The sequence below is a fragment of the Lissotriton helveticus genome, chromosome 3_1, assembly GCF_964261635.1.
Source record: "Lissotriton helveticus chromosome 3_1, aLisHel1.1, whole genome shotgun sequence".
Taxonomy (NCBI): domain Eukaryota; kingdom Metazoa; phylum Chordata; class Amphibia; order Caudata; family Salamandridae; genus Lissotriton; species Lissotriton helveticus.
This window is the reverse complement of record NC_136061.1, coordinates 694,601,505-694,629,463: the sequence shown is the minus strand read 5'-3', so window position 1 is coordinate 694,629,463 and position 27,959 is coordinate 694,601,505.

The window sequence follows — 27,959 nt, the reverse complement described above, 5'->3', positions numbered from 1 at the left end:
CGAGTCTGTAATAGCGATTACTTAATAATCGCTATTACAGACTCACAAAACGGGACTTTGATGAATCTAGGTGTAAGACTATAGTCTGATCCACCAGTATATATATCACCAGGAGGATATCGGAGTTGGTCCTGATATGCATTGGAAAACATAGCCAAATAAGCCCAAGCAGAACCTTCATATGAAAATGGGGGAACTAAATATGGCATCCCTTTCTCAGGGTTATGGGGCATAAGCCCACATAACCCAACAGTCAGTAGTGTTAACTACCAGTTTATGCTGATGTAACAACTGGATGAATGAATTGTTAAAATATTCTGTTCTCCTAACTTGTTCATTGTCTGGAAGTGTGTAGAACTTATGCAGAGAGTTAGTAGAAGAAGAGGGCAAAGGAACAGAAGTTGGAACAGGTGCTTGCTGCATAGTGTGGAAAACCCATCCCACACAAGCTAATAAACTACATAAACACACTAGAATACATAATGCTACGCCACACCGACTAAACAACAGTTTCTTGTACTTATTTCTTTTTACAATCTTAACAGCATTCCCTTCCATTTCAGAATCCATTTCTTTAAAGGCGTTGCTCACTGTAATCTTCCTAGATCACTTAGGTGTGGTTATTAGTCAAGTCAAGTCAAGTCAAGTCAGAATTTATATAGCGCACTACATACCCATAGGGTCTCAAGGCGCTTGAGGAAGGGCGGGGAGGTTTACTTGTCGAATATCCATGGTTTAAGTTGTTTTCTGAAGGCTAGGTGGTTTTGAGTAAGGCGGAGGTGGATGGGAAGGGAATTCCAGGTCTTGGCCGCTAAGTAGGAGAAGGATCTTCCTCCCATGGTGGCTTTGTGGATGCGCGGAACAGCGGCGAGGGCTTGGTTGGACGAGCGCAGCTGGCGGGTGGGGGTGTAAAAGGAAAGGCGCGTGTTGAGACAATCAGGTCCAAGTTCGTATAGGGCTTTGTGTACGTGGGTGAGGAGACGGAACGTTATTCTCTTGTTGACGGGAAGCCAGTGAAGGTCTTTCAGGTGAGCGGAAATGTGGTCTGTGCGGGGGATGTCTAGTATGAGTCTGGCTGAAGCATTTTGGATGCGTTGGAGTTTTTTCTGTAGTTTTGCGGTGGAACCGGCGTAAAGGGTGTTTCTGTAGTTCAGACGGCTAGTAACCAGTGCGTGGGTGACCGTTTTTCTTGTTTCGGTGGGGATCCAGCGAAATGTTTTTTTGAGCATGCGTAGGATGTTGAAGCATGAAGAGGAGACGGCGTTGACTTGTCTGGTCATCGAGAGTGAGGAGTCCAGGATGATGCCCAGGTTCCGTGCGTGGTCCGTCGGTATGGGGGCTTTTCCTAGGGCCGTTGGCCACCAAGAGTCGTCCCAGGCGGAAGGGGATGAGCCTAAGATGAGGACTTCCGTTTTGTCCGAGTTCAGTTTCAGACGGCTGTGCTTCATCCACTCGGCAACTTCTTTCATCCCTTCGTGTAGGTTGGTTTTGGCGGTGGTTGGGTCTTTGGTGAGTGAGAGGATCAGCTGAGTGTCATCAGCGTAGGAGATGATGTTGAGGTTGTGTTGACGTGCGATGGTTGCGAGGGGGCTCATGTAGACATTGAAGAGGGTGGGGCTAAGTGATGATCCTTGCGGGACGCCGCAGATGACTTCGGTGGCCTCTGACTTAAAAGGGGGGAGGCGGACTCTCTGAGTTCTTCCAGCGAGGAACGAAATGATCCAGTCCAATGCTTTTCCTTGAATTCCGATGTTTCTGAGGCGTTGTATCAGGGTGCTATGGCAGACTGTGTCGAAGGCTGCGGAGAGGTCAAGGAGGATAAGGGCGACTGTGTCTCCGTTGTCCAGTAGTGTTCGAATGTCGTCTGTTGCTGCGATGAGGGCGGTCTCGGTGCTGTGTTTGGCTCGGAAGCCAGACTGTGAGGAGTCGAGTGATTTGTTGGTTTCGAGGAAGGTGGCGAGCTGATTGTTAATGGCTTTCTCAATGACTTTGGCAGGGAATGGGAGGAGCGAGATGGGGCGGTAGTTTTTGAGTTCGGTGGGGTCAGCTGTGGGTTTCTTCAGAAGGGCGCTGAGTTCGGCGTGTTTCCAGCTTTCTGGGAATGTGGTGGAGTTAAGGGAGTGGTTGATGACATCTCGGAGATGGGGTGCGATAATGGAGTCTGCTTTGTTGAAGATGTGATGGGGACATGGGTCTGTAGGGGATCCTGAGTGGATGGAGTTCATTAGGCGAATGGTCTCTTCTGTGGTGATTGGGTTCCATTCGAAAAGGATATTCGGAGGAGGTAACGGTTCGGAGGTGAGTGGGGTGGACTGGTTTACAGGTTGGTTGTCAAAGCTGTTGTGGATGTCGGTGATTTTGTCATGAAAGAATGAGGCAAGGGAGTCGCAGAGGACTTGAGAGGGGGTGATGTCGTTAGAGCTGGCGGTGGGGTTGGTGAATTCTTTGATGATGTTGAAAAGTTCCTTGCTGTTGTGGGCATTGTTGTCTAGTCGGTCTTTGAGTGCTGATTTCTTGGCTGTCCGGATTAGTTGGTGGTGTTTGCGGGTGGCGTTTTTGAAGGCGACTTGGGTGATAGTGTTTGGGTCTGTTTTCCAAGTTTTCTCAAGGGAACGACAGAGCTTCTAGGATTTCTTAAGGTCATCGTTGAACCAGGGGGCGTTCTTGCTTCCTTGCTTGATTTGATGTTTTTTCAAGGGTGCTAATTTGTCGGCGGTTTGGGCTAACCATTGTGTGAGGTTGATGGCTGCTTGGTTAGGGTTCGTTGAATAGGCAGGGGGTTTTTGAAGAAGCGATGTTGAGATTTGGTCGATGGTGATTTTGTTCCAATTTCTTCGCAGAGTTGGTTGAGGGTGGTTGTGGATCGAGGTCTTATTGTAAATAAAGTGGATGCAGCTGTGGTCCGTCCAGTGGAGGGGTGTGGTATGAGTGAAGGAGATATGTTTGCTGGAAGTGAAGATAGGGTCGAGTGTGTGTCCTGCATAGTGTGTGGGGGTGTTAACAAGTTGTCTGAGTCCGAGATTGGTGAGATTGTCCAGAAGGGTGGAAGTGTTACTGTTGTTGCTCTTTTCCAGATGGAAATTGAGGTCTCCCAGTAGAATGTATTCTTCCGAAGGGAGGGCGTGTGGGGTGATAAAGTCAGTGATGTCTTCGCTGAATTTTGTACGGGGTCCTGGTGGCCTGTAGAGGAGGGTGCCCCTAAGTGTTGTCTTGGGGTCGGTGTGGATCTGGAAGTGAAGGTGTTCGGCGATAGCGAGGTTGTCATCTGAGCTGGTTGAGACGCGGATGGTGTTATTGTGGACGATGGCGATGCCTCCTCCTGTTTGGATGGGGCGGTCCTTACGGATGATCTTGTAGCCGTCCGGGATGGCTATGGTGATGTCTGGAGCTGAAGAGGCATTCATCCAGGTGTCTGTTAGGAAGGCGATGTCCGGAGAAATGTTGTCGAGTAGATTCCAAAGGTCGATGGCGTGTTTGTGAACCGAGCGGGTGTTGAGAAGGATGCATTTGAGGTGGTTGGTGTTGGCTCTCTGTTTGGTGTTTGCGGATTTGGTTTGGGACTTGACGCAGGTGAATTTGCAGGAGTGGCAGGTGAAGGGTCCATGGGTGTGTCCTGGTGCTGCTTGGGCGCAGTTAGTGAGTCGGCTGGGGTTGAGTGCAAAGAGGGAGGAGGCGTTGTATGTAATGCAGGAGGGATGGGAGAAGCGGGGACCAGGGGGTCTGGCTCTGGGTGCGGTCCAGGCGCAGACGGGCGTAGACGGGCTTACCTTTGGCGCACCTTCGGCGCGACCGCTGCGCGGATATGCATCTGTCATAAGTGGATGGTGGATAGGGGAGGGGCGAGGGAGGGTCAGCAGGGAAGGCGGGAGCGGGGTGGAGACCCGGGCAGGGCGAGACAATAACAACAAACAACAAAATGGCTGGCGGCCCTACACGGAGTTGTATAATACTTAATCAAATGTCCCAGTGCAATACGACGCTTATAATAATGCAAGCCAGCAATTCAAATGCCCAATTGCAGTGAGAGCAGCGGGGGTGCGCTAACAAGATGCAAAGCAATCAAAGCAAAATCGGCAATATCGGTCACTGCAGCGGGGGTGCGCTATTAATATTCAAGTGAGCAATCAATCAAAGCAAAATCGGCAATATCGGTCACTGCAGCGGGGGTGCGCTATTAATATTCAAATGAGCAATACAAATTCGGCAATGTCAATAGATCAGCGGAGGTGCGCTAAGATACCAGGCTGTGAGGTGAGGCGAGGCAGGTCAGGGAGCAGCGTGGTGGAGCGACCGCGTCAGCAGATAGCAGGGCGGTCACAGCGCGAGCTGCAGAGAGCGACTCAGATAGTCTTAGTGGGAGGGAGGGTCAGCAGGGAAGGCGGGAGCGGGGTGGAGACCCGGGCAGGGCGAGACAATAACAACAAACAACAAAATGGCCGGCGGCCCTACACGGAGTTGTATAATACTTAATCAAATGTCCCAGTGCAATACGACGCTTATAATAATGCAAGCCAGCAATTCAAATGCCCAATTGCCGTGAGAGCAGCGGGGGTGCGCTAACAAGATGCAAAGCAATCAAAGCAAAATCGGCAATATCGGTCACTGCAGCGGGGGTGCGCTATTAATATTCAAGTGAGCAATCAATCAAAGCAAAATCGGCAATATCGGTCACTGCAGCGGGGGTGCGCTATTAATATTCAAATGAGCAATACAAATTCGGCAATGTCAATAGATCAGCGGAGGTGCGCTAAGATACCAGGCTGTGAGGTGAGGCGAGGCAGGTCAGGGAGCAGCGTGGTGGAGCGACCGCGTCAGCAGATAGCAGACACTGCAAGTCCTGTTGACCTAGTCATTATTCAGGTCACAGCCTAAGACTCCTACTGTGACCCTGCAACTTGATGGATAATGGAAAGGAAATGTCTTGCCAGGTATCGTTTGGTCCCGGAACAGAGTCTCTGGGTTAGTCGTATCCAATCTTAAATGTGGTGGTACGTCTTCTTGCAGCACATCGTCATCTTCTTTCTCAGAACATGTCCAGTCCAGGCGTGCACTACTAAAAGATACAAATCGGGGTACTTTCTCACATTCACTATCACCAACGCCTTCTTGGACCCAGTGATCATAGGGTAAAGGCAGGGCTACCCTCTTACAGTGCACGCCGTGAACCCAGTTTTTCTTCCCAACGACTTTAACAGCTGTACGTGTCATTAAAAGCACTTGTCGCTGCGGCCCCCAACGAGGTTCCAGATTCTTCTTCCTCTGGAAATTTTTGAGGCAGACAAAATTGCGAGGTCGAATGGAATGACCTGGATCTGAGGAAGCCTCCGGCAAAGTGTTTTGGACCTGTTGATGAATAACACGTAATTTAGTGGTGAGGTCATGGAAGTAGTCAACCAACAATGGATATGGAATGTCAGAATATTTCTTTGGTCGAGGGACTCCCCAAACATTGGCTGGGCGTCCGAAAACAACCTCATAACTAAAAGAGAATGCACAGTTGTTCTCGTAGAGAGAAGTGCCAAAGGTAAAGCGTCAGGCCAAGCGAGGCCTGTGCTGGCCTGAATCTTTGCTAATTTGAGCTTGAGCGTGCCATTATAGCACTCTACCAAACCCGCTGACTGAGGATGGTTTGCCGCATGGAATTTCTGTCTAATCCTCAGACCCGCACACACTTTCTGCATAATTTGACCTACAAATTCACTTCCATTGTCACTCCAGACAATGCGCGGCAAACCAAATCTTGGAAAAAACTTTTTCAAAAGAAATTTAGCAGTGGACAAAGCAGTATTATCCTTTAGGGGGTAAGCCTCTATCCATCTGGAAAAGGCACAAACCACCACCAGGACATACTTGAGGTTATTGGAACGTTCCATATGGATATAATCTATTTGTAAAACCTCAAAAGGATACGTGGGGGGAGAAACATGACCTGCCAGAGTTGGGGTTCCCTTTCCTGGATTATGCATTAAACAAACAATACAATGTTTCACCACATTTTCCGCACATTTAGGAATACCTTCATTCTGCCATACTGGAGCCAGAAGCTTACATATTCCTTTCGCACTGATATGAGCTGGACTATGCGCCATAGTAACTACAGGTAGTATGTTGGCGTCTGGTAACAACCATCATTGGTGTTCCGACAATTCCGTCCAACATCCTGTCTCATCCAACATTCCCGTACTTTCTCTCCACTTACTTAATTCCTTCTCAGTTGCTTCTGCTTGAATCATTTTCACACTTTCCACTGTGTCCTCACACATACCTCCTTCTCTGACCCAGTTTGCAGGGCCCGCAACATACATATGGCTCTTAACATTTCTTGCTGTTTCTTTTGCTACTTCATCTGCAAATGCATTCCCACGACCCACATCATCAGTGATCCTTTTATGTGCACTGCACTTCACAATCGCTATTTGGGTAGGCAAGGCAAGTGATTCGAGAAGGTCAGTAACCAACTGACCATGCTGTATCTTACTCCCATGGGAAGTAAAGAATCCTCTTTCCTTCCATAAGCGACCGAAACTATGAGCCACGCCAAAAGCGTATTGGCTATCAGTGTAAACAATCACTCTCTTTCCTTTTGCCAACACACACACACTCTTGTCAATGCAATCAACTCAGCTGCTTGTGCTGAATTGTGTGTGATACGTGCAGTTTCTACTACTGTATTCAAAGTGGTAACAGCATAGGCTGCAGTCGTATCACCATTAGGAAGCTTAAAACACGACCCATCTACCCATAGGATCCCATCCGGATCTACGAGCGGTGTATCTTTTAGATCTATTCTGCCTTTAGTTTCCTCCTCTGTACGAAGAAAACAATCATGCTGGTCTTGTATATTCTCTTCTTCTAGATTAGGTAACAAAGTTGCTGGATTTAAAACATTACATCTCTTGATGTGTATGTGGCTAGCTAAAAGAGTCAACTCATACCCAGACAAACGAGCACTCGTGAGATGTTGCGTTTTTGTTCTGTTCAAAAGAGTATCTACTGCATGTGGTACCATAACAACAAGAGTGTGATCTAATACCAATCCAGCAGATTGACGAATAGAGATCGCCGCTGCTGCTGTTGCTCTGAGACAACTAGGCAATGCCTTGGCTACTGGATCCAAAGTAGCCAAAAAAATAGGCACATGGCCTTTGTTTGTCCCCAAATAGTTGTGTTAAAACTGACAATGCACAACCTTCCCGTTCATGCACGTAGGGTGTAAAAGGATTACTATAATCTGGAGTACCCAACACAGGAGCAGAACACAAAGCAGTACGTAGATCAGAAAAACTCTTCTGACATTCGTCAGTCCAAGGAAGAGGTTGGGGTGTGTCTTTCAGAGTAAGTGCCAACAGAGGTTTACCAATAAAGAAAAATTTGGAATCCACTGTCTGCAATAAGAGGTTATGCCCAAAAACGCACGTACTTCCTTTTGTGTGGATGGTACAGACATTCGTGAAATTGCATGAATTCGTTCTGGGGTCAATCGCCTTCCCTCCTTCGACAAGAGATGACCTAAATAGGTAACCTCTTGGCGACAATATTGTAACTTAGAAGGTGACACCTTATGATGTAAATCAGACAAATGACGTAAAAGCAAAACAGTCGCATTTTTACAAACATCCTCTGAATCGGCAGCAATTAACAAATCATCCACATACTGAATAAGAGTAGCACCTGGAGGCAAGGAGAAAGCATCCAGCTGGGACTTCAAAGCTTGGCTATAAATGGAGGGACTCTCACAGTATCCTTGAGGTGCATGTTTAAATCTAAAGCTTCGGCCTCCGAGAGAGAAACCAAAGAGATCTCTACTTTCCTCAGCAATAGGAATGTTAAAGAAAGCATTCTTAAGATCGATGACTGAGAACCAAGCAGCCGAAGCAGGTATCATTGTGAGCAAAGCAGTAATATCTGGGACAACAGGAAACTGAGGAACAACAATTTTGTTGACCTCTCGAAGATCAATCACAAAACGATATACAGGTGGCTTAGAAGGACCAGTACGTTTAAGAACAGGCAAAACAGGACTGTTGCAAACATTTCCTCTCGTTTCTTCAACAACACCTTTCTGAACTAAATCAAACACAATAGCCAACAGAGCTCTTTCACCATCGCTAGAAATCTTGTACTGAGGAATACGTGGCAATTGAACATCTTGTCTGACAGTGATCATGTAAGGTGGAATTTTAAGCAAACCAACATCATTCGGATCCGTGTCCCAAAGCGTAGCAGGAAGTGAACGCAATTCAAGTGATAGTTGATCTTTAGACAAATACATAGGGGAAACCAATTTGTCACCCAACGTAAGATGTACACCAGAGGGGGAACAATACAACGTTGCATGTAGACGTTTCAATAAATCCAAACCCAACAAATTCTCACCACAACCAGTCGTTAAAATTAGCGGGGCTTCCAAATCATAAGGACCTATAGAAATGGGCAAAGTACATGAAACTGGGTTGCTAACTGGGGCGCCAGAGAATCCTACGGAAACATTCGTTAAGCCAGACAAAGGTGCCCCAGGGAGTTTGGAGTGAATAATAGAACTTCTCATCGCACCAGTATCCAAAAGAAACGGCTCTGAAACACCCAATGCAACAACGTTAACATAAGGCCCATCTGATCCACTGGAACTGATACCACTCCTTTGCTTTGTCTTCGGCTGTCCTAGCTAGTAGAAAAATCCGGATTTTCGTTCTCAACACAATAATCGTCATTGTAATATTGTGCAGACTGAGAATTCTGGTGATCAAAATAATTCATAGTATTCTGAGAGGGTAAGGAACGCTGTCCTTGAGACGGCGCACCTCGCCCTCTACCCCTAGGTGCTGACTGAAAACCACCACGGCCTTGTGGCCCTGATAAGCCACCATTACGCTGTGATAAAACCGGACAACTATTCTTGAAATGACCTTCCTCTTTACAATAGGCACATTGATTAGGACCCAATGGAGGTCGCGGAACAAAAGATGTAGGTCTCTGTAACAATCTCTGAAACTGTGGAGGCTGTTGCAATTGACGCTGAGCAGGACGAGGGGGATAGGCTTGTTGCAAAAGAGCCTTCGTTTTCAACTCTTTAGTCTTTTTCTCTACTTTATCCTTTTCTTCCTTATCCCTATTCTCGTAATACTGAGCAGTAGCTAATATCTGTGCAGATGAAGAAACAGCCCACGAACTTTCGGAGTCTTTCAATTTATGCGATAATTCAGAAAGTAAATTAAATACAAATTTATCCACAAATAACGCTGTCCACCCTCCGTACTCATATCCTGACCACTATGGTCAATGAACGTCTCCTCGAAACGAGTAAAGAAATCAGAGACACTCTCATCTTTCTTCTGTTTACACGCAGCTAACTTATCCCAATTAACTCGGAGGGCAGGCATCATCGTTTTCATGAGAGCTATTATTCTACCAGGCAATTCAGTGATCAAATCATCGGGTTTAGCACCACCTACTTGTGCAGCATCCGCGGCAGTTAAAGCAGCCCAATTACCACCTAAAGCTTGATCGCGGTCCTCCTTACGAATCCGAGCCCATAATGCATGAGGGACTACATTTCCCATCAGCAAATCAATATCTGCCAAATTCATAACGCACGCATCAACAGTCTGGGACAACTCTTTATAATACCCAGCAGGATTCTTACGAGGGTCTGGTAGGGACTGTTTAAGCGCCAGAACTTCAGATCTTTTCCAAGGAACATGTACCCATATACGCTGAAAATGAGCAGGGACAGGCGGATTAGCACCTGGAACTGCCTCTCTCCATATTGGAGGAACTTCTCGCGTAGGATAGTGTTTTATTTTACGCCAAACCGCAGGATCAGGTTCGAGAGATGTTTGAAAAAAGAAGGAAGACCTAGAGGTAATAAGTGTTAGAACAGCTTCCTAGACATCGGAACCCACAATAAGTCCTTTATCAAATTTAGCCTGTATATCAAACAAACCCTGAGGAGGTAAATCCAAATCCATATCTTCCCATCCTTTAACAAGAGTATTACACATAACGGTAAAAACAACTCTCTGTGTGGGCGCATTCCACTGAAGAAAAGTATCTAAAATATCGCGCACGCTACACTGTGGACCACTCATGATCCAATTGTGAGCGAGATAGTCTAACCTAATTCGTTCATCAGTATCCGGAATTTGACTACGGGATTGTCGACGGGACGAAGCAGGAGCCAAATTAAGAGACCCGAAGAAAGGCAACAAAAGACTGGAAATGGTATCAACTAATCGTTGACGAGCTGTAGGAGAATCAGACAGTAAGACTGGCGACATCGTGTTAAGCACAGCAGGAGAAGAACTGTCAGTAGTAAAAGAAACTGACGGTGAAGGAGACTGTGGTACAGAAGTCGGGGGCAAAGGATGTGGGGGTGGAATTGCTGAAAGAGGCAATTGCGGAGGAACCGGAACAACTGGTTGGACAACAGGTTACTGAACAACAGGTTGTAATGGGGGTGCATTAGCACCTAATACATAAGGTGGAGGTAATCTCAACAGATGAGACATTAAAGGATCTTCATCAAGATCTTTACTCTTTGTAGAAGGAGGCAACACAGGATAACATCTATCTATTGCCAAATGATGCTGTCGTTCTGAAATTTCAATCATTTGATCAGTCTCATTATTCTTAAATTGTTGGGCAGCTTGTAGAATCGTCATATCCTGTGCTTTCTTGTCTTTCTTTGCCTGTTTAAATTCTTTCTGTTTGGCTTCCTTACGCCATAGGCGAAAAGAGTCAAACATTGCCGGCCGGGCTTTTCTTTTAAATAAAATTGTTTCTAAATTATCTAATATATCAGGCTCAAAGTTACCATTTTGTGGCCATTGCAGAACACCATCATTCTTTGTATATCGAATCCATGTTTCATTAAAAATAATTGGACCAAGACCATGTTTTGAATAGAGCTCATAAGTGGGAGTTCCTTCCGGAGGAATTGGACAAGAGTCATTTAGCTGAGAATCCCTATTACAAGTAAAACAGCAAAACTTCTTAAACTTACTAAGTCCAGGCATTTAGTAACGAACTGGACTATTCTCAAACTTCAAGGGGTTTAAGCCAATTAATACAGCACAAACTTACTTACCCCTCGGCTTCGACTAATGCATTTGTCGAATAAGAAAAACCAAAGCAAAAGAGTGGAGGCTACCCACAAATACTTAACTAAATATTTTCTCACGCCAACAGGTGGCCGTCTAATGTCTCGCGATACCAATCATCACCAGAGGGCCAAGGCAGGGCGACAGTCAGGGCAGCAGTCGTCTGCAGCCGTCGGAAAGGAGTAGCCGCGCTGAAAAAAGACCTTCGGTCCACTTTCGACATACAGGGGTCGCTTGACGTGGTTCGCGAATCCTCCAGAATTTTCTTGCGAGGCTCCTCACGACCTTCGGGCTGAACCGCTACCACTGAAGTCGCCCCACGTTGGGACGCCAATTGGAGAACTTGGCCTTATGGGCCGAGCAGCGCAGGGCACGCCTGAAATCTCCGGGTTCACCTGCCTTATCAGACAGAGACACGAGACACTCTGTTAGGCGTAGAAAATCAGGTTTATTAGCAGCAGCTAAGCACAGTTGTCCAAGAAGTACACCAATGGTAAGGTTCTCAGGAGACTGCCACTTTATTCCGTGGTGAACAGTCTTTTATGCCATACATATTTACAATGCCTACTCCCAAAACAGACAAAACTGACAAATGAGAAAAATTCGAAAACAAGCTATCAAGTATCTGTATACGTCCCTCTTTCAGACCCCGTGTTCTACCCTCCCCTCAAGTTAATCAATGCTAGTGCATGTAATTCAATTTGCAGGTGGCAGGACGTATTTGCGAGCCTCAAAGGATAGTTGTGTAACAGGAGAGTACATGGAGAGAATAGTGAAGGCCAGTCAAACAAGATAAAGTAAAGGAAGATTGGTGGGACCCAAACAGTCAACTAAGACAAGGATCAATCAGTCTAGACATGGATTAACCAACTCGGCCAGACCCTGACATTGGTTTCACAAACAAGGACAAAGGGTTACTTTTTAACAGGAGAGATGAGCAGCTGAAAAGGCAAAAACACTAAGGGGGTCATTAGGATGACGGGCGAACTTTGTCCGCCCGCCATCCTGTCGGTATGCGGGACCACCCGCCATAAGGGCGGGGGTCATGGGGGTGGTATTAGGATGTGCCCGCCACAGTACCGGGCACATCCTGCATGTTAAGCATTGTGGTGGGCGGTGCTCTCAGCACCGCCCGCCACAATGCTTAAAAAGCACTTTTACCTTTGCATAATCAAAGCGGCAGGCACCGCGCGGTGCCTGCCGCTTTGATTATGCAAATGCAGGGGGGTACCACAGGTACCCCCCGTGTGCACCCCCCTACTCTCCTTCACTCTGGGGGCCTGCAGGGGGCCCCCAGAGTGAAGTCCGCCTGCCTTTCCGTGGCGGTATTGCCGACACGGAAAGGCATTGAAAAATGCCCATGATAATATGACTGGCGGTTTCTGATAGACACCGCCATCATATTATTCCTTTTCCGCCCCGGCCGCAAGGCGACCGGGGCGGAAAAGCGGCGGACGGTCTTTCCGTCCACCGAGGTCCCCCCCGCCATACTAATATGGCGGGGGGGCAAACGTGAGTCGATGGCGGGCGGATTGCCCCCGCCAGCCTGGCGGGGGCAATCCGCCCGCCATCATAATGGACCCCTATGTTCGCCGTGTCGCCTGAGTGAGGGCAACATAAAATGGCGGCTGTCACAAAATGGCGGCTGACTACGAAGCGAAGTCGAAAATTACAGAACCTCACAAGGACCAATGGGCAAGTGCTTGTCATTGGAACGTACAGATCGTGATTGACAATAGAGACAGAGGCTCCTCCTAAGGTAGACTGGCCCACGGCCTTGTTCTGCCCTGAAGGCGCGTGTCAGCGCATTTCAATCTATTTGTGTAGCCATGGTCAGTCAATTGACTAGTCGAAGAAACGGGGAGATATGTTGTCACACTGAGACTCCACATGTCCGGCGCTAAGCCGAATTTTTGAGCGTCTGCAGTATACGTAGCAAGCCTAATGTGAGAAACACAGATGGGCATCTTGAATAGTCAAAATGGGAGGTGATCAGTGCGTACACCACTGTTTTCTGGGGTACATTGTGCAGATAGCTAATAGATCTGTAGATGTTTTAAATTTTGCCTAAACAAGCGGCACCACCCTCTTGTACCTGTGTGGGATGGGATAGCTTATTGTCCCATCTGACTTGCACATCCCTGACCAAGTCCGTGTGTGCCAGAGCAATGGCCAGTTACTCTGGCCAACAAAGATTGGAAGACAGGGCAGTAGGTTGTTTTAAGAGTATAGGTCCTAGGTGTTATCTTGATTAAGTTTCAAGAAAATGTGGTCCATCCAGTCCGCAAATTTGAGACAATTTTGGAGATGGTCAAAAACTTGCTGCTCAGACTGGATTTTAGGTGATTAGAAGCTGAAGATCCGAGGCATATGATATTATTTTGACTTCAGACATGGCAATCGATTCAGCCAGCGGGGTTAAGTAAATATTACGAAAGTCTGCGGGCTCAGAGCAGAGCCCTGCGGCACTCCCCACTTCTGTGGTTTGACTGGGGAGTAGAATGGGTAGGTATGGACCTGCTGTGTGCGGTCAGATAGTTAGGACAATATCCAGTTCAGTACTGAGGCCCACACACCTATGGTCTTCATGCGGTTCAGAAGAATGGGATGGTCTACGGTGTCAAATGCTGTAGACATGTCTAACAGCACCAACGCCGCCTTGAAACCTCCGTCGACCTCCCAGCATATAGAGTCTGCCATTTCCATTAGGGCCAACTGTGGACTATGGCCGGGATGGAAGATGGATTGCGAGTCGTGTAGGAGGCTATTATCTTCAACAAAGGGCATCAGTTGCTGCCAGGAAAATTTTACAGAAATCTTGGCCAGAACTGATAATTAGAGTTTGGTGTATGATTGGAAGGTTATACAGGATCTGCGTTGCCTTTACTTAAGATGGGCAGGAGGAACATGTGTCTCCACGCATCCGGATTAGAGGTAAAGGTTCCAAATGACGTTTAAATGGTGATTGTAAATCTTTGCAAGGATGTTGTATTGCTTTGCGGGCAAGGGGTCAGTAGGGGAACTGGATTAACACATCTGCTAATCGAGCTGAGAGGCTTCCCCATCAATTGTGTCAAAATCTGAGACCACTGAGCTGGGACACCACTTTACTGATTGCTCCTCAGACATTGGACTACGCAGGCCCGCACCTACACAGAATACATGGGTCAGGGGTAGAGCAACTCCTGGCTGGAGGACAAACACACCACCATCCAGCATTGGTACATCAATGTTTGCATCCAGTTTTCCAAATCAGCACCAACGCTACCTCATGCTGCAAGTCCCTCCACATGCTGGAAATGACCTTCAGATAAATCCACTCCTAGTCAAGACAGACAGCCACCCAGGTCCACAACACCAGCCGGCTCAACTACAGCAACAACCTCTACACAGGAAAAAGCCAGACTCCAGGAGTACTTGTGCACATCCAGGGTGCATGCGCACACCTCATCTTCAACATCCCCTGCCACAGACACGTGACCGTCAACCTGAGATACCTACAATAGTCCCACTGTCAACTGCAGGATCACCTTCATCCTCCTCAGCCACACTCAGTAGGCACTCTACAACCACAGCCCAAAAAACAAATATGGAGGTCTCCCATCCAACACCCCGTTGCCTGTAGTCCGTCCAGCCACCCTTGCCCTGGGAAACATTCATCACATCCACAGTACAACTACATACGGGTGATAGTTCTCCCACATCAAGAAACAGACCTGGTACTCCCTCCCTGGACACCGACACATTACCCATGACCTGTACACCTTCATGAGACTCTTCTGTAACTGTCTGTCCGAGCAGAATGGCAAGCCACCCCCCCCCCGCCAGCAGATAGTAACCATCACGGGTGAGTATTTCCCTCCATGTATGTAGTTGATCATACATTGTGACCTATGTGTGTCCACACCGGACTCAGATCCCAGTGTATGGATGGCTTGAGTTTGTTACATACTCTGGCATACTTTGACATATTCCCACACGTATGTTGTTGACTCTGGGGGAAAAACTTCAACATCAATCCGTATTGTGTTTGTTATATTTATTTCTCCATCTTGTGAGTGAAATGTGAGTAGGTGGTAGGTGCTGTACAAAAATGCTGGGAATCCAAAGTTCACAGAGGGAGATGTGATGCCTTGCAGTTTGAGTCAACAGAGTAAAGACCACAGTGCTTGGCATCATTGGTAACACTGCGACCCGCAAGTCCACGTGGGAGAATCAGACAGTCAATAAGGTGATGCTGTTGCACACCATACCAGGTGACCTGGGAGATGCGCATGGCCCTCTGCCTCTCAACGTCTTCTCAGTGGATGACTCACCTTCCTTGGAGGACCCTCATTTGCATGTCTTGACGATGCCTGGGACCCTCCGTTGGATGATTCCACCTCCTCCCTGTGCCGGTTGGCAGTCCAGATATTTTGAACATGCCTGTCCTCAGCACACTCCGAGGAATGTGCTGCTTTGGAAATGGTACCACTTATCGATTAAATTAATCTCAGCCGGCTCCCCCAGAGGGTACTCCTAATCGCGAAATGTACATTAAATTTGGCCTTCCTCCTATAATGTATAGCACGTTATGGCACAAATACACTAAACCTGATCGTGAGTTGCAATGGCCACTACATGGGTCATTCGACTTGCGAAAAGTCCAGTATGTTGAACAGTGTTTGTTTCAGCGCAGGTCTAGACAGGACATGTTTGATTGTGTGCGTATGTGGGAGAAAGCGGTGCGTGAACGAATGAAGCGTGCAGAAGCCTTGGCGGACAAAGAGCAGCGAAAGGCTGCTCGGGATAAAGATTTACAGCTACAGGAGAAGGAATTGCAGGAACAGAAAGAGAAAGAGAGTCGAGAACGTAACCTGCAGGTTAATGGTCAGTTTCCTATTAGACGTCCTCTTTATCCTGTCCTTACTAATGAATTAGATGATTTTTCATTGTTAGTTCGTTGCCCGCCTCCGTATGTTCAGCCTACGGCTCCGGATGAGGACTCGGACGAGGATAACCAGGATAAACAGCGTACCAGGTTACATGCCGAGCGTATGACGGAATTACGTTCGACTGCTCGTAAACTTAACAGTGATACTATAACTGTTTCAGGGGTTAATGATCTTATGAGTCAGTGGTCTGACAAGGAACGGTTGTATTTTTTTAATCATTTTACAGATGAAGTTGTTGAGCGGTTTAGAAAACACTCTCCTGAGTTGGAACCTAAAGATATATCAGTTGGTCGTGAGAATTTTCGTAAAGGTATTTTTGCTCTTTCAGATGCGGACGAATTCTTCCGGCGGTTGGTTCAGTTACGAGACGAGGCAACACGATTGCGAGCGGCGAAAAAGGCATCAGAGCAATCAGCGTCTGGATCGACGGGAAATTCCCGAGTGTGCCCTATCTATGGATCAGATAAGAGTGTTGCGATTAATGTTTTGCCTATGCGGGAAGCTGCACCTTTGTATGTCCCTCCTAAAGGGGATGGTGCGGATGAGGATAAGACGTCTAAGGATTCAAGGGGCTATTTTATATATAATTGGGTTTATATGCCCTGGAATAGAGCAGATGTTATGCCCCCTTAAAAATCCAGCAGCTTTCTATGAAGGTGTGGAGGGTGCTATTTCTTCGTGTATTATGACGTTAGTTGATATCGATCTTTTCTTTGGGCTGATATTGCCTCCTCATATGTGGAGGATGATTCGTAAGTTTGACGATCGAACGATATTAGGTGCAGATTGGAAGGACATAGTGAGAGCTGATTCAGATAGGGAACCTGCATGTAAACCGTGTCAGTTGATTTTAGATTTGCCAACAGCTATCTTGAATAAATAAAAAACGCTTGTCCCTCCTAAGAAAATAGATTGGACAGTGTTAGTGTCGTGTAAGCAGAAGCCAGACGAATCGGTTTCTGATTTCTTTTCACGTTTTGAGGAAGCATTCCATGATTACAGTGGTCAATCATTAACAGAGGACACGGGCAGGCACTTATTCGTAGATAAGTATGTGGCTAATCTCCTACCGGAGATTGCAAAACGATTAAAGGCTAGTGAAAGTTCATGGACCACGGCAACGCCTGCCTCCTTATTAACAATGGCTCAGTATTATGAACGTCAGGAACTAGAGGCTAAAGAAAGTAGTGATAAGAAAGCGAAGGACTTAAAGACGAAAGTGATGTTGGCACAGGTTGGTGCTACGCAATTGAGAGGGAACGATAGGGGTAGACGAGGATCGTACGTTACGTCTCCCCCTCGTTCCGACATTTCTGAGGATCAGTGTGCATACTGTAAGCAGTTTGGACATTGGCTCGCAGATTGTCCGGTACTTCGTGAACAGCGTAGTCAGAGGGGTCGAGGAAGTGGAAGGTCACGTAATAGTTATTCAGGATCAAGAGGTGGAGCGAATGATCGTGGTAGGTTTGAAGAGAGGGGTCGTGGTCAGGTTGAACATAATACTTTTGATCGACGGAATCAGTATCAGATAGCTGAAGGAGAGTATACTGAGTCTCAGGATAATAATTATGCATAGGATTGCGTAGGATGGGGTGTGGAATCGGTTGAAGTACCAGTCGATCAAAGGGGTCCATATATATCAGCACATGTTTTGGGTTCTACTGATCAGTTTCTGGTCGACACAGGAGCTACTCGAAGTGCTCTGTCTAAACACTTGGTTCCAAGGGCTCCCCTGTCTGGTGAAACGATTACAGCAATAGGGTTCGATGGAACACCTTCACTAAGCCCATTGTCTCAACCCCTTACATTTCATGTTGATAAATTCACTGCCCCATGTCCGTTTTTATTATCTCCAAATACACCAGATAATATTATGGGACTTGATATGCTAAAGCATTTTCGTGCAACAATACGCTGTGCCCCTGAAGGGGTGCGGGTCATTTTGAATGAAAACTACCCAGAAATAGAGAGATCGTGCCTCATGCAAGAGGCTGACGCATTAGCTTCCCTTCCAAGTATGTTATGGGCTACTTCCGATACTGATGTGGGTCAAATGATTATTCCTCCTGTGCGCATTACTGTGAAGGAGGGAACGGTTTTACCTCGTGTTCCTCAGTACAAGATCTCTAGAGAAGGCGAAACAGCTTTGATACATATTGTGAATGACTTGATAACGGCCGGGGTGGTGGAGGAAGTTCCCTATAATGTTTGCAACAGTCCAATTCTTCCGATCCTAAAGAAAGACACAGATACTAAGATCTATCGTTTTATTATTGATTTGAGGGAAATTAATAAGATAGTTGTACCGCAGTATCCAGTAGTATCTGACATTACCACCTTACTTACTTTGGTTCCACCCACGGCTACTACATTTACAGTGATTGATTTGAAAAACGCTTTCTTTTCAATCCCTATTCATCCTGATAGCCGATATTTGTTCGGTTTTACATTAAATAATAAATCTTATAGATTTTGTCGAGTTCCTCAAGGTTACACAGAAAGTCCTAGCATTTACAGTCAGGCTTTGAAAAGACAACTTGATTCATTTGATCTGCAGTCTGGGGTGGCACTAATCCAATATGTTGATGACATTTTGCTTGCAGCAGACACACAGGAGCAATGCGAGGAGAGTACACTCTCCCTGTTTTCTTTCCTTGCGGAACACAATCACAAGGTTTCGCAGAAGAAACTACAATATTGTAGACCAAAGGTGACATATATTGGTCATCTTTTGTCTAAGGAGGGACGTGCATTAACATCAGACCGAATTCAAGCAATCTTAGATACACCAGTCCCTTGCACGCAGAAGGATGTTCGTGCTTTCATAGGTTTGACGTCCTTCTGTAGGCAATGGATACTAGGATTTTCGTACATTGTAAAACCTTTGTTAGCGTTGCTGTCCAAAACTGCACCACTCCCCCTCGAATGGACGGACGAATGTCAAAATGCTTTTGAACAATTGAGACAAGCTCTTTGTTCTGCGCCAGTGTTAGGTACACCAGATTATACAAAGCTCTTTACACTGTATGTACATGAGAAGGATGGGTGCGCATTCTCAGTCTTGGTACAGTTACACGGAGATAAACAGAGGCCTTGCGCATACTTTTTAGCGGTACTCGATCCTGTGGCTCGAGGACTGCCTGGATGCCTTCGAGCAGTTGCAGCAACAGCAGTAGCTATACGGCAGAGTGAGGGATTAGTTTTGTCACACAAATTGTTGGTGTTAGTTCCCCATGCAGTAGATGCTTTGCTGAACCAAACGAAAACGCAACATCTAACCAGTGCCCGTTTAACGGGATACGAATTAACACTGTTGGCGCCACACATTACATTGAAGAGGTGCGCCACTCTGAACCCTGCTACTTTATTGCCATATCCTGTTACTGAGACCCAGGAGGAAGAACAACATGATTGTGTTTTTCTGACTGACGAACAAACAAAGGGTCGTGTCGATTTACAGGACACGCCACTTTCTGATGTAGATGGGGAACTGTGGGTTGATGGATCGTGTGTGAGATTGCCAGATGGTACGGCTCCCGCAGCCTATGCGACCACGACACTTAAGACAGTGGTAGAAGCAGCACGAATACCACAAAAATCTGCTCAAGCGGCTGAATTGATAGCCTTAACGAAAGCATGTGAGTTAAGCGCTGGTCTATGTGTGAATATCTATACTGATAGTCGTTACGCCTTTGGAGTAGCGCACGATTTTGGCCTACTCTGGAGGGAACGAGGGTTTATGACCTCACACGGAACACACATCATGTACGGAGAGTTGGTATGCGACCTCCTGAATGCACTATTATGTCCAAGGAAGGTGGCGATAATAAAATGTAGTGCACATAAGAAAGTGACAGACAAAATAGGGCAAGGAAATGCTTTTGCAGACCGCATAGCGAGAGAGACTGCCATGTTGCAAAATGACTCTCCTATGTATGTGGTGAGATCGCAAGCCGAGCGATGGCATGATGCTAGAGAAGAAATTCTAGACATACAGAAGTCAGCATCTAAAGTAGAACTTGCAACCTGGGCAACAGAGGGAGTATTGGATGATGAGGGTTGTTGGAGAAGCAAAGATATGGAGAAATGGAAATTGCCTGCTGCTTACTTGCAAGCAATGGTTCAAATGACGCATGGGCTGGCACATGTCGGAGCTCTTGCAATTACGAAATTGCTTACACAAGTTTGGGAGCATCCTGAGATTGCCAGCACGGCTAGGAGAGTAGTGCAGACCTGTCTGATATGCCTACAGTACAATCCTGCTAAAGGGACCTCTACTCCTAAAGGAGGGTTTGTTCCACCTACTGCACCATTCGAAGTACTGCAAATGGACGATATCCAACTGGAGCGCTGTAATAACCTCAAGTATGTCCTAGTGGTGGTGTGTGCTTTTAGCAAATGGGTTGAAGCCTACCCCACAAAGGACAATACAGCATTAACAACAGCTAAGGTATTACTCAAAGAGTACTTCCCACGTTATGGTGTTTGTAAATTCTTGTGGAATGATAATGGTCCTCATTTTGTTGGGAAGATAGTGGAGCATGTCCTAAAAGGATTGGGAATTCGACAAAAATTCCACGCTGTATTCCACCCGCAGTCAGCAGGTCTAGTAGAAAGGTATAATGCGACTCTGAAGCTGAAGCTAGCAAAGATCGTGGCATCCACGTCTTTGAAATGGCCGGATGCTTTGCCATTGGCATTATTGTCTATTAGATCAGTGCCACACTCTCGAACTGGCCTCACACCCTATGAGGTGGTGTTTGGAAGGCCCATGAATATCTGGGGAGCTCCAAAGCCTCGCTTGATACATGATGTGCCTTGTATGATGATGAACGATTATTTGGCACGATTAACAAATGATTTACTTTCTATTCATCAACAGGTTCGAGAAGCGCTCCCCGACAATTCCATTGGAGAGGCTCACAATCTTCGTCCTGGCGACCATGTCATGATCCGGGTGTTTGAGAGATCCAGCAGTTTGGAGCCGAGATGGCGTGGCCCTGAACAAGTGCTGCTGGCAACGCGAACGGCTGTGCGCGTCACGAATAAGAAGCGGTGGATAAATTCAACGCACTGCCGACGTGTCTCTCCGGATCTGGTGAACCCTGAAGTGCTGTCCGATTACAGAGACATCTTGAATGCGGAGAAAAGCCCAGCTGTTATGCCCAACGAGTCGGAGGGAGCCTTCCCGGACCACGCTATTTCTGGCGGAGTGAAGTACAATCTACGGCCAAAGGAAATAATAAATGTTTGTATTTTTATGACTGGTTGGTAACCGTTCCGAGGTTTGTGAAAACGGAAGCCGGGAATATCAAGGGGGGGGGATTAGTTCTGTCCAGTGTAGCGACACCCGTCTTGAATCTCGGAGAAGACACCAGCGGCAGCCTCGGTTCTCAGCACCGCATTCTTATTTTTAGTTTGGTTTTTGAAACTTTCGTTCTTTGTACTATGGCACCTATGACATTGAGAAATAGAAAAATCTTGGGTGCAGTTCTTTTTGCTACGACTATGGTGGTAATAGCAGTAATAGCTTGGACTATAGAAAGACTGTTTCCTGCACGGGACTATTTACTGCCTACCACTCCAATTCCATATGAACATTTCCATTTTACTTTGCCCTATCATGAGGAGAGACATAGACAGACTTACTTGAATAACAGTTTCATTCAAATTTTACATCACACACACAATATGACAAATACATCCAACTGTTGGGTTTGTGGGATGTTACTGGGACATCAAAAGAAAGGAGGAACACCTCTTATTCCTCTTCCATTTTCCCACAATGGTTCATGTAATGCTTGGTACCCACTTCTCTTTACATTAAGATGGCCAACAAAAGGTGGACTACTTTTTCGATTGAACAAAGTTTGCTATAACGATCGAGATGGCTATCCACAAGCAGAAGGAACTAAATTCGAGTGGGAAGAATATCGACCGGATTATGTATCTACGCCTCGTATCTTCACCAATCAGAGACTTACAAATATGACCAGTTTACATGTAATTACAGTTATTGATACAAAAGCAGACCTTTGTATTAGGAATAAGGGAACAATTCCGGCGGGGAGAAGTGAATGCAATGTTACTCTTGCCTTTGATACACCCAATGGTATTTCATTTGTAGCCTCACGAAACACTTACTTTATTTGCGGTAATAAAGGTTATCATCGTCTTCCTCTTGGATGGTTAGGTACATGTTATATATCTTTTGTATTACCCCCTGTGTTTATTGCCCCACCTATGTACCATAATGATTATGTATTGTATCACGATTTTATATTGAATAGAGTTAAGAGAACAATGGATATTGATGAAGTCGACCAAACCGACACCTCACTACAACAATATGTGGATTTTAATTTAGGGTTGTTCTCTTTTGTAGGTGCTGCCCTAAACAGCAGGAAAATTAGACGGTTAACACGTGTTGTGGAGGCAGTTGCTAATGAAACTGCTTCCGCTTTAGGGAATATAACTGAAGAGCTTCAGATTACAAGAATCGTTACGCTTCAGAACCGGATGGTTCTGGACGTAGTGTTAGCTGATCGTGGGGGTGCATGCCGTATCATCGGAAGTAGTTGTTGTGTTTATGTGCCAGATAATTCACCATCTGTGTATGATGCTATCTCTAGGTTGCACAAAATTGCCTCTGAAATTCACACTGACAATGGTACTTGGACTTTTTCTAGCTGGTTTTGGGCTCTGCTTAGTACCTTGGGTTGGAAACTGCTAACTGTTCTATGTGTGATTATTGGGATATTTTTCTTCTGTTGCCTATGTATTAAATGTGGTCCTACTTTATGTACTGTATGTATTACAGCCTGTATCCCATCTAAACGAGCTATTGTTAAAAATGTACAGATGAGTAATGCTGAAGTCAAGCAAATTATGCTGATCGATATTAATGATGAACATTCGGATTACTTCCATTATGAGGTAGCTTCAGCTAAACGCTAAAAGGGTCGTCTGTCGTAATTTGGCAGTACCTGAGTTAGCGTTAAGCTCAGCTACACGAACATTTTTGTTAACTTGACTAAACGTGCGGGGGCCATTTTGTATTCGGTGGCTTCCATTTTCTATGAACATGCGGCCTCGTGGTCAGCATGCCCTTTCGTCCTTCCTTCATGCCAATGAACCTTTACCCTGCCCAGCAACAGGCTATTTTTAGCAATGGTCAGTCTCGCGCATGCGTACATCTGATCTTTGGACTAGAGAGTGGTCACTCCTTAGGAATGTTCCTCCCAACTGACCAGTGGTATTAAACCCCTCCCACATGTTGGCTGTGTTCCAAAAATGCCCTTATATGTACCTAAAACTGTTCTAATGTATACCACCTACCTTTTTATTGCTGTTAAACTGTATAAAAGGGTTTGCGCACCGATGTTCGGGGTGATACTTCTTGCATTGCCGAAGGGTGCTGTAGGAATGTACCACCACCCCATGGGGTCCTAATAAACTTGTTTCTTTGCATTTTCAGTTTCCGTGCCAACTTCTGTTTTACGGTGTCCGAGTGTTTCTGCAAGTATGTAGACCTGATAGAACCCGATACCACACTTCAATTCCATGCACTCCCACCGGTGGTAGCAGGGCTATGACCTTCTCCTCCCAGGGATGGTACTGTACTGGTCTGCGGGGACCACCACCTCCAGTGTGCTGGCTCTGGACGTAGTCCTCATCCATCTTCCGCTTCACCATCCTCCGCAGATCGCACCACCTGGCCTGGCAATCCCTCCTGGTGCGCCTGATGGGTGCAACAGCATTGACCCTATTGACGATCCTCTCCCACAGCCGTGTTTTGTCAGCTATGCTGGTCTGTCTGACCAATGCGCCAAACAGCTGTGGCTCAACTCTGATGACTTCATCTGCAAGGATCTCCATCTCCTGGTTTGTGAACTTTGGATTCTTCTGTGCAGACATGTTGTGGGTTGAATGTGATTGGGGGGTGACGGTGTGTATGGATGGGAGGTTGTGGGTCTGAATGTGAAGGTAGTGTGTGGGCCTGTGTGTGATTGGGGGTATGTGTGAAGGTGGATGTGTGCAGTTGTTGGTGTGTTGTCAGTCTCTGTAGGTAAATGGGTATGTTGCAAAGGATGCTGGTTTGTGTTGGATTGCCCTTTTTATTGGTCCATTAGTGGGTGTGGCTTAGTTTGAAGTTTTTAGTGGGTGTGTTATAAGGGGTGGGTCTGAGTTGGGCCCTCTGTTTGCCAGTTTGGATCTGGCCAGGACATTGATTTGCAACGGTTTGTACACAGGAGACATGTTTTGTGGTGTTGTGTGACTCGTGTGCACACTCCTTGTGGTGTTTTAGTGGTACGCGTGCATTTCATTGAGGGGGGTTCATTTCGTAATTTATTGTGTAACTCTCCCATACACGACGTTTGTACGGGGTACGCGTGCGCTTCGTTGAGGGTGGTTTGTTTCGTTATTTATTTTGTAGCTCTCTCAGACGTGTTGTTTTTACGGGGTACGCATGCGCTTCGTTGAGAGGGTGTTCGTTTCATACTTTATTGGGTAGCTCTCTCATACCCGACGTTTTTACGGGGTACGCGCGCACGGCGTTGAGTGGAGTTCGCTTCGTACATTATTGTGTAGCTCTCTAATTCGTGTCATTTTTTACGGGGTACGCTTGCACTTCGTTGAGGGGGTGTTAGTTTTGTATTTGATTGCGCGGCTCGCTCATACAGGATGTTTTCCATACAAATCGCAGTTCATACGCGACGACGTTTTCCCTTACGAATCCCGTTCTCGGGCCCCAGTCCTGATTGCATTTGGCGGGTCGTACAGCATGTTTACAAATTGTACGGTTTACTTCCCGAGTCCGTATCGCACGGATGTTCGCTTGTTTTTCGTACGGTTCATAAACAGTCGGACGTATTTTTGCAAAACGGATCGTACTACGCGATTCGGACGGGTTTGTACGAATCGTGCGGAAACAGCTACGAATACGATACATCGGACGGTTTTCTTTCCCGAATCGGAATAAAGCCCTTAATGTAAAAAGAGTCATATTTTTTTCAATTTTAATTTAATAAATATGAATCATATTTTAAAAAATATGTGTATTTTTATTATACATTTATTAAATTTAATTTAAATTATAATTTGACCAAAATTTTAATGTAAATGTCGAAATTTATACAAAATTAAAAATATGGAAAATATATTTAGCAGTTTTTTTACAATTATTTCATTATATTAAATATTATATAAAGAATAATAAAATATTTAGGGAATTAAAAAAAATTGTATTTATAAATATAAAAAGCTAAATAGAAGTCATTTTTAAATTTAAATTTTAAGGATATTTATTTATCTGTGCAGTAATTAAAAGGGGGGATCTTACATATTTATTGTTTACAGTTTCTATAATTTTGGAGTTAATGAAGTAAAATATTATGATTTGCAATCCAGCACTTTCCCAGAGTTTTATTGGATTTGGAGTTAGAATAGTACATTATTATGGTTTACTCTCCAGCATTTTCCCAGAGTTTATTTGGATTTGGAGTTAGAATAGTAAATTATTATGGTTAACTATCCAGCATTTTCCCAGACTTTGGGGCCCATTAGGATGGCAGACGGATTGCTCCCACCAGGCTGGCGGCAGCCACCGCTGGCCTGGCGGGGGCAATCCGCCCGCCATCTGCACAGAAATGAACCCCCGCCACATTAGGATGGCTGGGGGGTCCGCGGCGGACGGAAAGAAAAAAGGTCTAAAATGGTGGCGGTGTCTATCAGACACCGCCAGCCATATTAGGATGGGCTTTTGGTACCCCCCGCATTTCAAAGTGCAACGTGGCAGGCACCGCGCAGTGCATGTCATGTTGTGCTTTGAAACGCACAACATGCTTTTTTAGCATTGCGGCGGGTAGTGCTTTCAGCACCGTCCGCCGCAATGTTAAAAATGCAGGATGCACCCGCCACCGTGGCGGGTGCATCCTAATTCCGAGGACGGGACCCCCGCTCTTATGGCGGGCGGTCCCGTTGTCCGACAGGACATACTAATAGGCCCCTTTATTTGGATTTGGAGTTAGAATAGTACATTATTATGGTTGAATATCCAGCATTTTCCCAGAGTTTTATTGGATGTGGAGTTAGAATAGTAAATTATTATGGTTTACTATTCAGCATTTTCCCAGACTTTATTCGGATTTGGAGTTAGAATATTAAATTATTATGGTTGACTATCCAGCATTTTCCCAGAGTTTTATTGGATTTGGTGTTAGAATATTAAATTATTATGGTTTACTATCCAGCATTTTCCAAGAGTTTTATTGGATTTGGAGTTAGAATAGTAAGGGGGCCATTAGGATGTCGGGTGGACTTTGCACGTCGGCCATCCTGACGGTACTTGTGACCGCCCGCCATAAGGGCGGGATTCCTGGGGGGGTATTAGGATGCGCCCGCCACAGTGGCGGGCGCATCCTGCATTTTTAACATTGTGGCGGGCGGTGCTCTGAGCACCGCCCGCCACAATGCTAAAAATGCATGTCTGCATTTGCATACACAAAGCGGCAGGCACCACGCGGTGCCTGCCGCTTTGTGTATGCAAATGCTGGGGGGTACCGCAGGTACACCCCGTGTGCACCCCCCACCTCTCCTTCAGTCCGGGGGCCGGCAGGGGGCCCCCAAAGTTAAGACCGCATGCGATGCCGCCACGGAAAGGCATCTGCAGAGGCCCATCCTAATATGGCTGGCGGTGTCTATTAAACCTTTTCCGCCCCGGTCGCCTTAAGCGGCGGTCGGTCTTTCTTTCTGCCGCGGACCCCCCAGCCATGCTAATATGGCGGGGGTCATTCTTGTTGGGATGGCGGGCGGACTGCCCCTGCCAGGCAGGCGGTGGCTACCGCCAGCCTGGCAGGGGCAATCCGCCCGCCATTCTAATGGGCCCCTAAGTTATTATAGTTTAGTATCAAGCATTTGACCTGACTTTATTTTGATTTGGGGTTAGGATAGTTAATTATGATATTTATTTTACATTTACAAATCATTATAATATTGTAAAAAAGTACACCTTGTTTTGTTTATTAACATTTTATTATGATATTGTAACATGTTATTTTATATATGTTCTGCAAATTATATTTTATTACATTATTGTATAAATGTATGGGATAATTCTACATTTTAAATTAAAAAAAAATAATAATGGTAAAGTAAAATAATATAATTTTTACATTCATATACAGTATATTTTGTATTCTTGTATATTACTTTTATTTACACATCAAGATATTTTTTATTAACTTGTTTTCACATTTTTATAATAGAATTTAGATAAGTTGAGGAGGTGGTATAAAGTTAAACATTGTACATTTTATTATATAAAGCTTTTATTATTTAGCATATTATAGTTTATTTTTATTAAATAAAATGTAATATGTTAAATAATTTACAGATGTTGTACATTTATATTGGCACAAGTATATATATATTTTGGTACATTTGTATATTATACAATAATTACAAGTGAATGAAATAAATATAAATTTTAATAAGCATTAATATTTACATGACAGTTGTGTTTTATATAATTATTAATGTATATTTTACAATTTGTAATATGTTTATATTAACCAATATTTTCACAAAATATACATATACATTTTTATTAAATTGTGTTCTTTTATTTAGCATATTAAAATTTAATTTGATAAAATACATTTTAATATGTTAAATAATTGACAAAATTTTTCAATAATATTCAGAAAAGTACATATATTTTTTAGAAAATGTGTGTAATATTTTCAAATTAAAAGTGTATGTAAAAAAAAATTGTAATATACATACATTTTTATATTATACTTTTTTATAATATAATAATCATTGTATGTTTCAAAAAAAGTATGTTTACATTAAACATTAAAAAAATTATATACATATACATTTTTATATTTATATAAACAATTTTCAGAAAGGTGCTCTATGG